A 12,734-nucleotide genomic window follows, 5' to 3' on the forward strand; every position below is an offset into this window, starting at 1 on the left:
ATGTTAAGTCCCATAGTGCTCAGAGCCATTTTTGAACCTAGATTTATTGGGAAATTCGGAGAAAATGTAGTACATCCGCTAAGTAGGTCCTACACAAGGCTATAATACACAACGCTGATGTATCATTTAGAGTCCTTGCCAGGCGGTAGAGGTCAAAAGAATTCATAGAGGTACTGCAAGGATCGCAACAGGTATTATCTTTGGTACGAAAGTGTAACTGATATGAAACTTCCTGGCAGATTAAAACTGTGTGCCGGACCGAGACTCGAACTCGGGACCTTTGGCTTTCGCAGGCAAGTGCTCTACCAACTGAGCTACCCAAGCACGACTCACGCCCCGTCCTCACAGCTTTACTTGCGCCAGTACCTCGTCTCCTACCTTCCAAACTTTACAGAAGCTCTCCTGCGAACCTTGTATAACTAGCACTCCTGAAAGAAAGGATATTGAGGAGACATGGCTTAGCCACAGCCTGGGGGATGTTTCCAGAATGAGATTTTCACTCTGCAGCGGAGTGTGCGCAATATCCTTTCTTTCAGGAGTGCTAGTTCTGCAAGGTTCGCAGGAGAGCTTCTGTAAAGTTTGGAAGGTAGGAGGCGAGGTACTGGCGGAAGTAAAGCTGTGAGGAGGAGGCGTGAGTCGTGCTTGGGTAGCTCAGTTGGTAGAACACTTGCTCGCGAAAGGCAAAGGTCCCGAGTTCGAGTCTCGGTCCGGCACACAGTTTTAATCTGCCAGGAAGTTTCATATCAGCGCACACTCCGCTGCAGAGTGAAAATCTCATTGTGTAACTGAGATGCTCAGAGAGCACTGCTGATAGGAAGACTTCTTCTTATGTAGATTCTATCGTTTCAATTTAGAGAATCGTTATCAGAAGCAGAATGCGGAACAGTTCTATCGCTTCCATCATATCCCTGACATAAGGGCCGATGATCATAAAATCAGAGAGATTAAGTTATGTACAAAGAAAACAGTCATTTTCACCTGAGCCACGTGTAAATGGAATCGGCCATGAAATGATCAATAACGGTACGAAGTTCCCTCCACCATGGAATGTGCAGAGCTTGCTTTGTTTTCTAATATGTTGACGTAGAGGAAGACGTATTAAGGGGAATTAGAACGGAAAAATTTCACATTTTCGGATTTTTTTCTCGTTATAAAATTTGCAGTTTTGCGAATAAAATGATATATATATCACATAAACTCACATGGTAAGTATTTTATTTTATTTTTTAAAATATAATCTACATCTGTAGAAAATGTTAAAATTTTTGCGAGCATTACTTCAAGATCTAATGAAATCGGTAATTTTTTTATATAGAAGGTTGTGGATTGATGCGTTATAAGGGTCATGTCCAGAAGATGATGGGCACCTAGTTGAGGAAGTTGAAACAGAGTTTAAGAGACAAGATACCTTCTGATGGTAAAACCATAAGGGGCAGACTGACAGACAAAATGACTGATGAACTAAAGCAGTATTATGGGATGGCCATTAGAAACAATACTGAGGATTTGTTGAAAATGAAGCAGGCAGTATGGGCTACCTTCTTCCACAGACTGTCAACTGATGAAAAACTAGTACACCACCTTTGCCCTCCTGGACCTGATTCATGGTGCAATTACCGCAATTCCCAATACTCAAACAGTTCATACAGCCATAAACATTCCACCCCAGCAGCAGTCATGGTCATCATACACCCTATTTACAGAGAACTGGCAAATCCTAAATTACTGAACAAGTGTCTGCATGGTCAGACGCAAAATCCCAATGAGTCGTTCAATAATCTTATATGGACTCGCTTACCAAAAAATGTTTTGGTTGGAATGAATACTCTAAAGTGGGGATCAGTGATGCTGTTATTGCTTTTAATGATGGCAACAATGGTAGGGTGAAAGTGCTACAGCATAAGAGAATTAATCCTAGAGCCTACTGAATCAGAGAACTTGAACGGATGGACAAGGGTCATATTGATAAAGCAGAGTGTGCAAAACAATTGGCCACTAAAGAGCCCAGAAAGAAGAAAAGAAGAAAATACTTGGGAAAAGATCGGGAGGATGATATACCGTATGGTGCAGGATTCTTCTGAGTGACTAAAAATAAAAAAAGTAAGCATATATTGAGTTACAGTCTTTTGAAACTTTAGAAGTCGTTCCTGAAAATTTCCACTTTCTGTTGCATTTTTCCCTAAATTTCAGAAACCACTTCGAGTAGAGTATCCAAATTTTCATGGTGTAATAACAAACATATCCTGAGTCTACTGAACTACAACGTTATGTATAATTAAAATTATTTAGGATAACGTACAAAAAGTACACAAAATTTTAACTGTGTAATTAAAAAATTGTATATCCAATAGCAGTGGCTAAAATGAAAATGCAATTATTGTAGCTCAGTAGACTCAGAACATAAAGTTCAATGCCCTGTATACGTTTCATGTCAATGGCTACAGTGGTTCCTGAAATACAGGGAAGCCAAGTCACTAAATTTAACAGTCGGGATAGGGCGTTCCAACTCCCCTTAAATTTGAAGAGATTCTGCACTAATGGGTCAAGATAAAACAGGGTGGAGATTAAAACTTCGACGGATAAGGTTTAAAGCCTCTTCCGATCATATTGAATAATAGATTTTGCTTTACCAAATGGGTTCGTTAACAATGCCACGTCCAGTCTTTTCCTCTCACACCCGTAAACCAGCGTTTTGATTTCATGTCTGTTAAATGTTAAACTTACTTCCTCGACTTACTGATACGGGTGTTGTGTGTCTGTCTACTTTTTATACTTCCATACTTGCTTGCTCTTTGTGTGATCTAAAAGTTGGATTCAGATCCTAGTTGTGGCAGAATGGAATCTTAATGACTACTTCGACCCTAAATGTTCCTCGCGATGCACAGAAAAAGTTGTGTTCAGAGCTCAGAGGACACGTCGATGTTCTTGCCTCTCAAGAAGGAACAAGTGTACGCCACGTGGTGGTGCATGCAGGAGCAGCCGGAGTCCGCAATGGCAGCAAGAAGCTGTCCCCAGCAGCTCACAGCATCGCTGCGTCACAAGTAGTCACGTAAGAGGACGGGGTCGGCGGTTTTTGACGCCGCCTCACATCACGGTCGTTCGCGGCTCAGCTCTTCCTTGTAACAACAAGTTGAGTGTATGTTAATGTTGTTAATCAGAATGAGATTTTCACTCTGCAGCGGAGTGTGCGCTGATATGAAACTTCCTGGCAGATTAAAACTGTGTGCCGGGAAGTTTCAGTGTTGTTAATGATCGAAACTTAGTAGGAAGCTGCTTATCTAGAGCTACGGAGAAATCCGTGGTTCTGCAGCTCTCTTCTAAAACGGTTGTGCCATTAAGCTGTTGTTGATGATACGAAATGCTTTCATGTATTGCCCGAGTAAGACGGCAAACAATTAGTAGCCTTTATAGTGAGGTTAGGTTGTCTGTCCACTGAAATAGTAACATCACGGAGACTCTCTGCCGTGCGGAATCTGCACAAGGAAAGACAGGAGCGGCCACTTATACGTACTTTCTGCACGTAACGAAATATTACACAGCGGGTTCCTCATTCAGAATTCGCATTTGAAGGTAGACTGCGAGAAGAACGTGTAAGAAGCAGAAACGTCTATCAGCATGTATCGGAATTCTACAGTGGCACGATCGTGGCCCCTGTTTTATCCTTGTTGTTGTTGGTGTGGTCTTCAGACCTGAGACTGGTTTGATGCAGCTCTCCATGCTACTCTATCCTCTGCAAGCTTCTTCATTTCCGAATAACTACTGCAACCTACATCCTTCTGAATCTGTTTGGTGTATTCATCTCTTGGTCTCCCTCTGCGATTTTTACCCTCCACGGTGCCCTCCAGTACTAAATTGGTGATCCCTTGATGCCTCAGATAATGTCCTACCAACCGATCCCTTCTTCTAGTCAAGTTGTGCCACAAACTCCTCTTCTCCCCAATTCTATTCAATACCTCCTCATTAGTTATGTGATCTGCCCATCTTATCCTCAGCATTCTTCTGTAGCACCACATTTCGAAAGCTTCTATTCTCTTCTTGTCCAAACTATTTATCGTCCATGTTTGACTTTCATACATGGCTACACTCCGTACAAATACTTTCAGAAACGACTTCCTGACACTTAAATCTATACTCGATGTTAACAAATTTCTCTTCTTCAGAAACGCTTTCCTTGCCATTGCCAGTCTACATTTTATATCCTCTCTACTTCGACCATCATCAGTTATTTTGCTCCTCAAATAGCAAAACTCCTTTACTACTTTAAGTGTCTCATTTCCTAATCTAATTCCCTCAGCATCGCCCGACTTAATTCGACTACATTCCATTATCCTCGTTTTGCTTTTGTTGATGTTCATCTTATATCCACCTTTCAAGACACTGTCCATTCCGTTCAGCTGCTCTTTCAGGTCATCACCGAACCCTAAAGTTTTTATTTCTTCTCCATGGATTTTAACATCTACTCCAAATTTTTCATTTGTTTCCTTTACTGCTTGCTCAATATACAGATTGAATAACATCGGGGATAGGCTACAACCCTGTCTCACTCCCTTCCCAACCACTGCTTCCCTTTCATGCCCCTCGACTCATATAACTGCCATCTCGTTTCTGTACAAATTGTAAATAGCCTTTCGTTCCGTGTATTTTATCCCTGCCACCTTCAGAATTTGAAAGAGAGTATTCCAGACAACAATGTCAAAAGCTTTCCCTAAGTCTACAAATGCTAGAAACGTAGGTTTGCCTTTCCTTAATCTATCTTCTAAAATAAGTCGTAGGGTCAGTAGTGCCTCACGTGTTCCAATATTTCTACGGAATCCAAACTTATCTTCCCCGAGGTCGGCTTCTACCAGTTTTTCCATTCGTCTGTAAAGAATTTGTGATAGTATTTTGCAGCTGTGACTTATTAAACTGATAGTTCGGCAATTTTCACAAATTTCAACACCTGCTTTCTTTGGGATTGGAATTATTATATTCTTCTTGGAGTCTGAGGGTATTTCGCCTGTGTCATACATGTTGGTCACCAGATGGTAGAATTTTGTTAGGACTGGCTCTCCTAAGGCTATCAGTAGTTCTAATTGAATGTTGTTTACTCCCAGGGCGTTGTTTATCGTAGCGGCGTGAAAACCCGAGCTATTAAAACCGATACAGGTATTTTACTTCTAAATAACCGGTATCTTTCGGTATTTGTTTGGTCTCGATTGTAACAGCTGTTTTTTTTCATATTTTCCTATAACCGGATAAAAAACCAGCTTATCAGTTTGCCATAGCTGCAGTGTTACAATTTTTACTTCTTAAATAAAACTTGAAAAAAAAACCAGTAATGTTTGCTTGTAAAATTTTCATTGCTTTGAAATATTGGGTTGTTATAAAAATGAGAAAAGCGAACAGTGCTACTTTAATAACAACGGCTGACCGTTAGAATCTGTCAACAAACAGATGACATAAAAATCAATAAGCATTGTTGGGACAATGATAATCTGTTCTCGTGTGGCATGGCCTGTCACACCAGGGGGTGGGGGGAGGGGGGGGGCGGAAGCAATGCGCAGAAAGTTACGTGTTTTCTGAGTTGTAAGCATGACGTCAGAGTGGGAGCAGCCGCGCCAAACAGTACATTAGTTCGCGTTGTGTGTGATGGTTTTTGCTGCATTTGGTGGAGTACTTTGATTGAGTTCTTCCCTCGGAAGTACACAGTCAACAGTGGAAACTGTAACGGATTCGGGAGTGTTGTGTGTGTGTGTGTTGGGGCTTATGGGCGCTCAAAGTCGAGGTCATCAGCGCCCTGACACACATTAGAAGGAACGAATGGGGACAGACCCAATAAAACTGAAGCACACACGCAAAGAAAGCAGGAAAGTAAAACGTAAGGAAAGGGAAAACATCGCAACAAGAATGCCACAGGAAATTGTCATTGGCTGGCCACTTACATAAAATATGGGCGAGCGTGTCACACAGTGAGCAAATTAAGATCCTCTCCCTAAAATCTCTGTAAAAACATTTGACATGGCACAGAACTTTAAAACTTTAACCACATTCGTCCGAGTGTTGCCTAAAAGAGATGGCAGGTCCGCTGGCAAGTCAGCCGCGGCCCGCTGGACAGAAAATGAAACGCAATCCAATAAAACGTGGCGCACAGTGATCTGGACGCCACAAGCACCACACATTCGAGGGTACTCCCGCCGGAGCAGGAAGCCATGCGTCATAGGGCTGTGGCCTGTCCGAAGCCGAGTGAGGAGAACCTCGTCCCGTCGATGGGGCTGAAAGGAAGTACACCACACACGCGTTGTGGGTTTGACCAAACGGAGCTTATTGTCAGTCACTTCCAGCCACTCATCCTCCCACCGATGCATGACTCGTGAGCTCAACAGCGAGGTGAGTGCGTGCAAGGGGATAGCACACTGAGATACTTGTGGGGCGAGACACGCCTCCTTGGCTGCGAGATCTGCCCTTTCATTCCCAGCAATGCCAACATGCCCCGGAACCCAGCAGAAAGCCACCACCTTCCCCAATCGCTGTAGTTGGATGGTCTGGACTATTTTATCTGCTGGATACAAACGTTGCAATGAGTGAAGGGCACTTAGTGAATCGGAAAAGACAAGAAATTTAGGACAGGAAGAATGTCTCATCTGCTCCAGTGCCCGCGAGATCGCAGACAATTCTGCATCAAAGACAGTAAAAGTCTGAGGCAGTCGGATCTTGAGGACACGATCCGGAAAAACAACAGAGCAACCAACAGAATCCCCTTGTTTCGACCCATTCGTAAAAACGGCTACATAGTCGTGGTGCTCAGATAAAATGGCAGAAAATGCTGCATTAAAAACGGTGGCAGGAGTGCAATCTCTCTTGTACTGCATTAAATCTAAAATCACTCCGGGCCTCTTCAGTAACCAGGGTGGCAGGCGGTTAAAACCCAGGATTTGGGGTTGTACAGACTCCAAACCGAGGGACTCTAGCACACGGATCCCAAACGGCAACGTAGCCCGGGGACAGTGGGAGAAAAGGCGGTCCAGAGGTGGATCAGCAACTAAGATGGTGAGCAGGCGAGGCGGGAGCTGCAAGAAACTTACAAGCCTGGCGCACCAGCAGGAGCTGCCGCCGGATGGTAAGTGGCGGTTCGCCAGACTCAGCACAGAGGCTGGGTACGGGACTGGTCCGATAAGCACCCGTGGCCAGTCGAATCCCAGCATGGTGGACTGCGTCAAGGATCCGCAAATAAGACGGCCTCGGTGAGCCATACACTGTGCACCCATAGTCCAGCCGTGAACGCACAAAAGCTCCATAAAACTGAAGGAGACGCGCCCTGTCCGCGCCCCAAGACCTGTGGCAGAGGCACTTGAGGATCTTCAGTGCCTTCGGGGTTCTGGCTTTCAAGTCGCGTCGGTGTGGCAGCCATGACAACCTGGAGTCAAAAATTAGGCCCATAAACCGCACTGTGTCTCTAAAATGTAGGACAGTATCCCCCATACGCAAGGCAGGAAAAGTAAAAAGACGACGAGAAGGATTAAAATGAACACAAACACACTTATCGGCAGAAAACCGAAAACCCGTCTTTGCAGCCCACTCCTCTAACCGCCACACTGTTAGCTGCAACTGACAGCTCACGGTTGCAACACTGGAGGAGGAACAGAAAACAGCAAAGTCGTCCACAAATAAGGAGCACTGTACTGGACTCCTCACTGTAGACGTTATACTGTTGATGGCTATGGCAAAGAGGGTAACGCTTAAAACACTGCCCTGGGAGACGCCGTTCTCTTGCTCAAAGCGATCAGACAGTGTGTTACCAACTCGGGTCCGAAAAAAACGCTGAGACAGGAAAGACCGAATGAAAATGGGGAGGCGGCCACGAAAGCCCCATTGATGCAGTTGTGCAAGAATACAGTGTCTCCAAGTATCATATGGCTCTGAGCATTATGGGACTTAACATCTATGGTTATCAGTCCCCTAGAACTTAGAACTACTTAAACCTAACTAACCTAAGGACATCACACACATCCATGCCCGAGGCAGGATTCGAACCTGCGACCGTAGCAGTCGCGCGGCTCCGGACTGAGCGCCTAGAACCGCTAGACCACCGCGGCCGGCAAGTATCATATGCCTTACTGATATCAAAGAACATACCGATACAGTGATGCTGACGGAGGAAAGCCTGCTGAATAGCCGCCTCTAGGAGGGTCAGATTGTCGACCGTGGGCCGAAATTTTCGGAATCCACACTGAGAGCGGCTAAGGAGCTGTCTGGTCTCTAACAGCCAGACCAGACGCCGGTTAACCATCCGTTCCAGGGTCTTTCCGACACAGCTTGTCAAGGCGATACTACGATAACTACCGGGACATGTGCGGTCCTTTCCTGGTTTGAGGAGAGGGATGAGGATTGCCTCCCTCCACGAGGTGGGGAACACTCCTGTCTGCCATATGAGATTAAAACATTCGAGGAGAATTTCCTTTGACGCCGCTGGCAGATGACGAAGCATGGAGTACCGGATGCGGTCGTGACCTGGTGCAGTATCAGAAGTCTCAGTAAGTGCCTATTCAAGTTCCCACAGGGAGAAAGGGGAGCTGTAGGCCTCAGAACTGTTCGACTGAAAGTCCAAGTTTGCTCTCTCGACAGTCGCACGGTAGCGACGAAACGCTGGATCCTGATTTGCAGTGGCAGTACTTCGTGCAAAATGCTCTGCCAGCGTCTGAGCAATGGCTCTGGGTGTTGTTTGGAGGCATCCCTGGTTCAGGACTGCAGCTATTGGTAAACGACTGTGTTGACTGGAAATCCTCCGGATGGCTTCCCATACTTTTGTGGAACACGTGGAGCGGTTGATGGAGTCCAGGAACTCCTGCCATGACCTTTTCTTGCTCTCGTTAATGACACGGCGCGCCCTGGCTTTCGCGATTCGAAAGGCGGTAAGATTGACCGCTGTTGGGCGGCATTTAAATCGTCGAAGAGCCGCACGCCTGTCCCGGATGGCTGAATGGCACTCTTCTGTCCACCAAGGCACAAGGCGCCGCTTAAGAGGGCCAGAAGACTGTGGTATGGCCAGGTGAGCAGCATGATGGATCACAATTGTGATGTGATCCACCCATTCCTGTACGCTGTTGTGGCGTTCAAACACAGCCAACCGACTGAACAGTGGCCAGTTAGCCCTGCCAATCATCCACGATGGCGGCCTCTGCTCCAGCAATACACCATCCAGGAGATGAATGCGGATGGGGAAGTGATCGCTGGAATGAAAGTCGTCAATAACCTCCCAGTGAACAGAGTCGGTGAGGGTTGGAGAGCAGAAACATAGGTCAATGGCTGAGAATGACCCAGTAGCAGTAGAGAAATGGGTCGGAGTAGCTGTGTTTAGGATGCACAACACTTGAGATGTTAGGAGGCTCTCCAAAATTCGACCTCGAGCGCAAAGAGAAATGGAGCCCCACAGGACATGATGGGCACTGAAGTCTCCCAGGAGGAGAAATGGGCAGGGGAGTTGTTCGATAAGATCTGTGAGAGCCTCTAAGTTCACTACATCCAGAGGGCGTAAATAAAGGGAGCAAACGGTAAGCCTCCGACGTGAATGAATTTCAACTGCAACTGCTTGCAGGTCAGTATCCAGGGGGAGAGCAGAGGAGTGGTGGTCATTATTGACAAACACGGCGACTCCGCCTTTGGCCCTGTCTCCAGTCAGGTCATCTTTGCAATATAACGTATAGCCCCTTAGTACAGGAGCATCAGATGGTTTGAAACGCGTTTCCTGTAATGTTGCCGTGCTAGGAGGTTCAGTTCCTCCACATGTGCCCGGAATCCATTCATGTTCCACTGTATAATGGGGGCCATCTATCAGGGTGGCAGTACCTTCATCCTCACTTTCTGTCGGGGAGGAGAGCCCGCAACAGGTGGAGGCTCAGTTTTGCGGCGAGATGATTGCCAGAGTCTGACATCAACCTCCATCGCCTCTGAAGAGGAGTCGAGAGAGACGTCAGAGTGAATGACATCCACATCAGCAGACTGTATAACTTCAGTCTCCTTCAGTGGGCGAGTCTTTACCTTTGGCTTTGGTTTAGATTTTCTGGCCTGAGGTGGCATTGGAGCCAAAACCTCAGAAGCAATAGGGGGTGTAGCAGCGCTGGGCAGTGCACAAGACTGAACCCAGGAAGGGGCAGGAAGGTCCATGATGTCAGCTACCACGGCCTGGTCAGAAGGCCGGGGGGGGAGCAGCAGGCTTCACAGGAACGGCAGCAGCACACGTGCAGTGACAAACGCAGGTGCTAGTGCTGACAGTAGCAAGCTCCGTTTGTGTAGCGGCATCGGTTTTCAAGACTGGCTGTTTCAGAACGGAAGAAAAGGAGGCAGCGAACGTGGGCGGCTGCATGGACTTTTAAATTTTCTTTGCCTCACCATACGGGATGCGTTTGGTGGTTTTAAGTTCCTGGATCTTCCGTTCCTCAAGGAAAACTCTGCACTCCCTACTCCACACAGGGTGATCCCCAGAGCAGTTGACACACTTGGGAGGAGAGGAGCAACCAACTCCCTCATGGGCGGCTTTACCACATTTCCCGCAAGTGGCTTCCCCTTTACAGCTGAGAGTAGTGTGTCCAAAGTGTTGGCATTTAAAACACCGCATGGGGTTGGGGTAATAAGGCCATACACTGAGACGTAGGAAAACTGCCTTCACATGCTCTGGCAATTTGGTGTTGTTAAACGTAAGTATAAATGAGTCAGGATTTCATGAGAGCACCATCCACTCGTTTCATAACGTGTTGCACGTCGACAATTCCTTCCCGGGACCATTCAAACTTCAGTTCGTCATGGGGAATGTCAACGAGATCTCTGCATGTCACAACACCCTTGCTGTAGTTCAAGGTGTTGTGAAATTCAGTCTCTATCGCAAACTCCCCAAGAAATTGCGCCTACTGAAGGTTCTGGACTTGCTGGAAGCTAGATGTTTCAACCAGCAAGGTGCCATTTCGCAAGCGCTTTACAGATTTTAATGTGCCAGCAATACCTTCTAAGTCCTTCTGTATATAAAATGGTGAAACTTTTTCGAAACTCCCATCTTTTCTTTTAATTATAAGAAACACATTCTGCGAAGCAGCATGCGTTCTGTTACTACTAACTGTATCAGGTGGACTGGCTACACGAGCCCACTTGTTAGATTGGGTGTTAGAACCTACTAGCGGCCCACTCTTTCCGGTGGAAGGAGGAGAAGAAAAGTTCGAGGGTTCCGTCTCGGTCCCACGAGCAGCTAGGGAACGAGGAGTCCACCTAGACAGAGCCCTGCGTGCCTAGGTAAGCCTTATACAACTGAGGTGCGGCAGGTTCCCGAGAGGTTGCCCGCTAACGACTGTTCCACCTCAACAGCCATGCATCTCATCAGCGCGCAGCACACCTTGAGATTGAGGGGTTGTTTATAGAGGTTTATTCCATCATCGCGATCCGGGCGGTCAAGCCAAGATCCCCATTCCCTGGGACACACACTGTTCCACCGCCGCGCAGCACGGTGGTCGCTGAAGTATGCCCAGAGCTTACGTTGACAGGGGGCTGGCAGCGCACACCAGTCCCATGCACAGGAACCGCGGGGTCGCCAAGCCCGTACCCAGCAAATGAACGCTGAGCCCCTGGGGGCTCGGGAGTGTTACGGCCTTTGCTGTTGTTCTATACAGATTTGACTCGGAACTTAAATAATTAGCGAACAGTGGACAGGGGGATCAACATTTTCGTCAGCTGTATGATTTATGGTTTGTCCTGTGAAATAGTCAGTGCTGAATGTACAAGTGAGTGTGAAAATTGATTTTTGCAATGCCATCCTGTGCTGTTACAACCGGAACACAAAGGTAACTGACATAATGTATCACAGTTTCCCGCGTAGTGAAACATTACAAAAACTATGGCTGTCCAAATGTTGTGGGAAAGACAGTGTAAATGTTGCGCATGCATGAATACGCTCTCGCCATTTCGCAGAAGCAGATTACATGTGAGATTCACAGTCTGAGCTGCTCAATTTGCCCCGAAAAAAGTGCTCAAGCGAGATGCAGTTTTGTCACGCAATTTTCCGTGCAGTAGTGCGATTGTAAATGTGTCACGTGCAACGGAAGACAGGAGCAAACGGTATAAGACACGAAAACTTCATAAACGATCTCTCGAGGCCCTGGAAAAGTTGTCACCAAATAAGAAACATATTAATAAGGGCACAGTGATTGATGGTAATATTTCTTCTGGCACAGATAAAGTTTCTTTGATGAATTCTATAGCGGCGTTAGAAAGAAGGAATACTGCTCTTACAAACAAGTGTGTGTAACTTCGAGCGCATAAGAGATCTTCGAAGTCAGCTGTCAAGAATACGACGACTTGTGCGCGAGGAAGAAATTAATAAGGGCTTTCTTGTGTGTAATGAAGTTACTCGTGTGTTGGGAAAAATACCTTCACCCAATCAAGTAAAAAGTTTATTAAATGGCTCAAAAATGGTTCGATAGAGTAATGAGGATATTTGTAAATAGTTTATTCTGCGTGCTATATCGCGGAAACGTTATAATATTCTGAGGAAATATTGGGTACCCTCTATCGGCAGTGTCGACGACAGGGTGTTACGACCCGACAGTAATGTTTTAGTTGTTATGGTGCGTGGGCTGTTTGCAAGTTGGGAACAAACTGTTTATTCTGATTTTGACATTCGCGTGACAGCTGTCCTCTTGAATGTAATTATTGTCGCCTTAACCAGTAATTCGTATAAGGTTGTAGCTGATATGGGAGCAAAAAACATTTCCGTT

Source organism: Schistocerca piceifrons, chromosome 6, assembly GCF_021461385.2.
Source record: "Schistocerca piceifrons isolate TAMUIC-IGC-003096 chromosome 6, iqSchPice1.1, whole genome shotgun sequence".
In the NCBI taxonomy this organism is placed as follows: Eukaryota; Metazoa; Arthropoda; class Insecta; order Orthoptera; family Acrididae; genus Schistocerca; species Schistocerca piceifrons.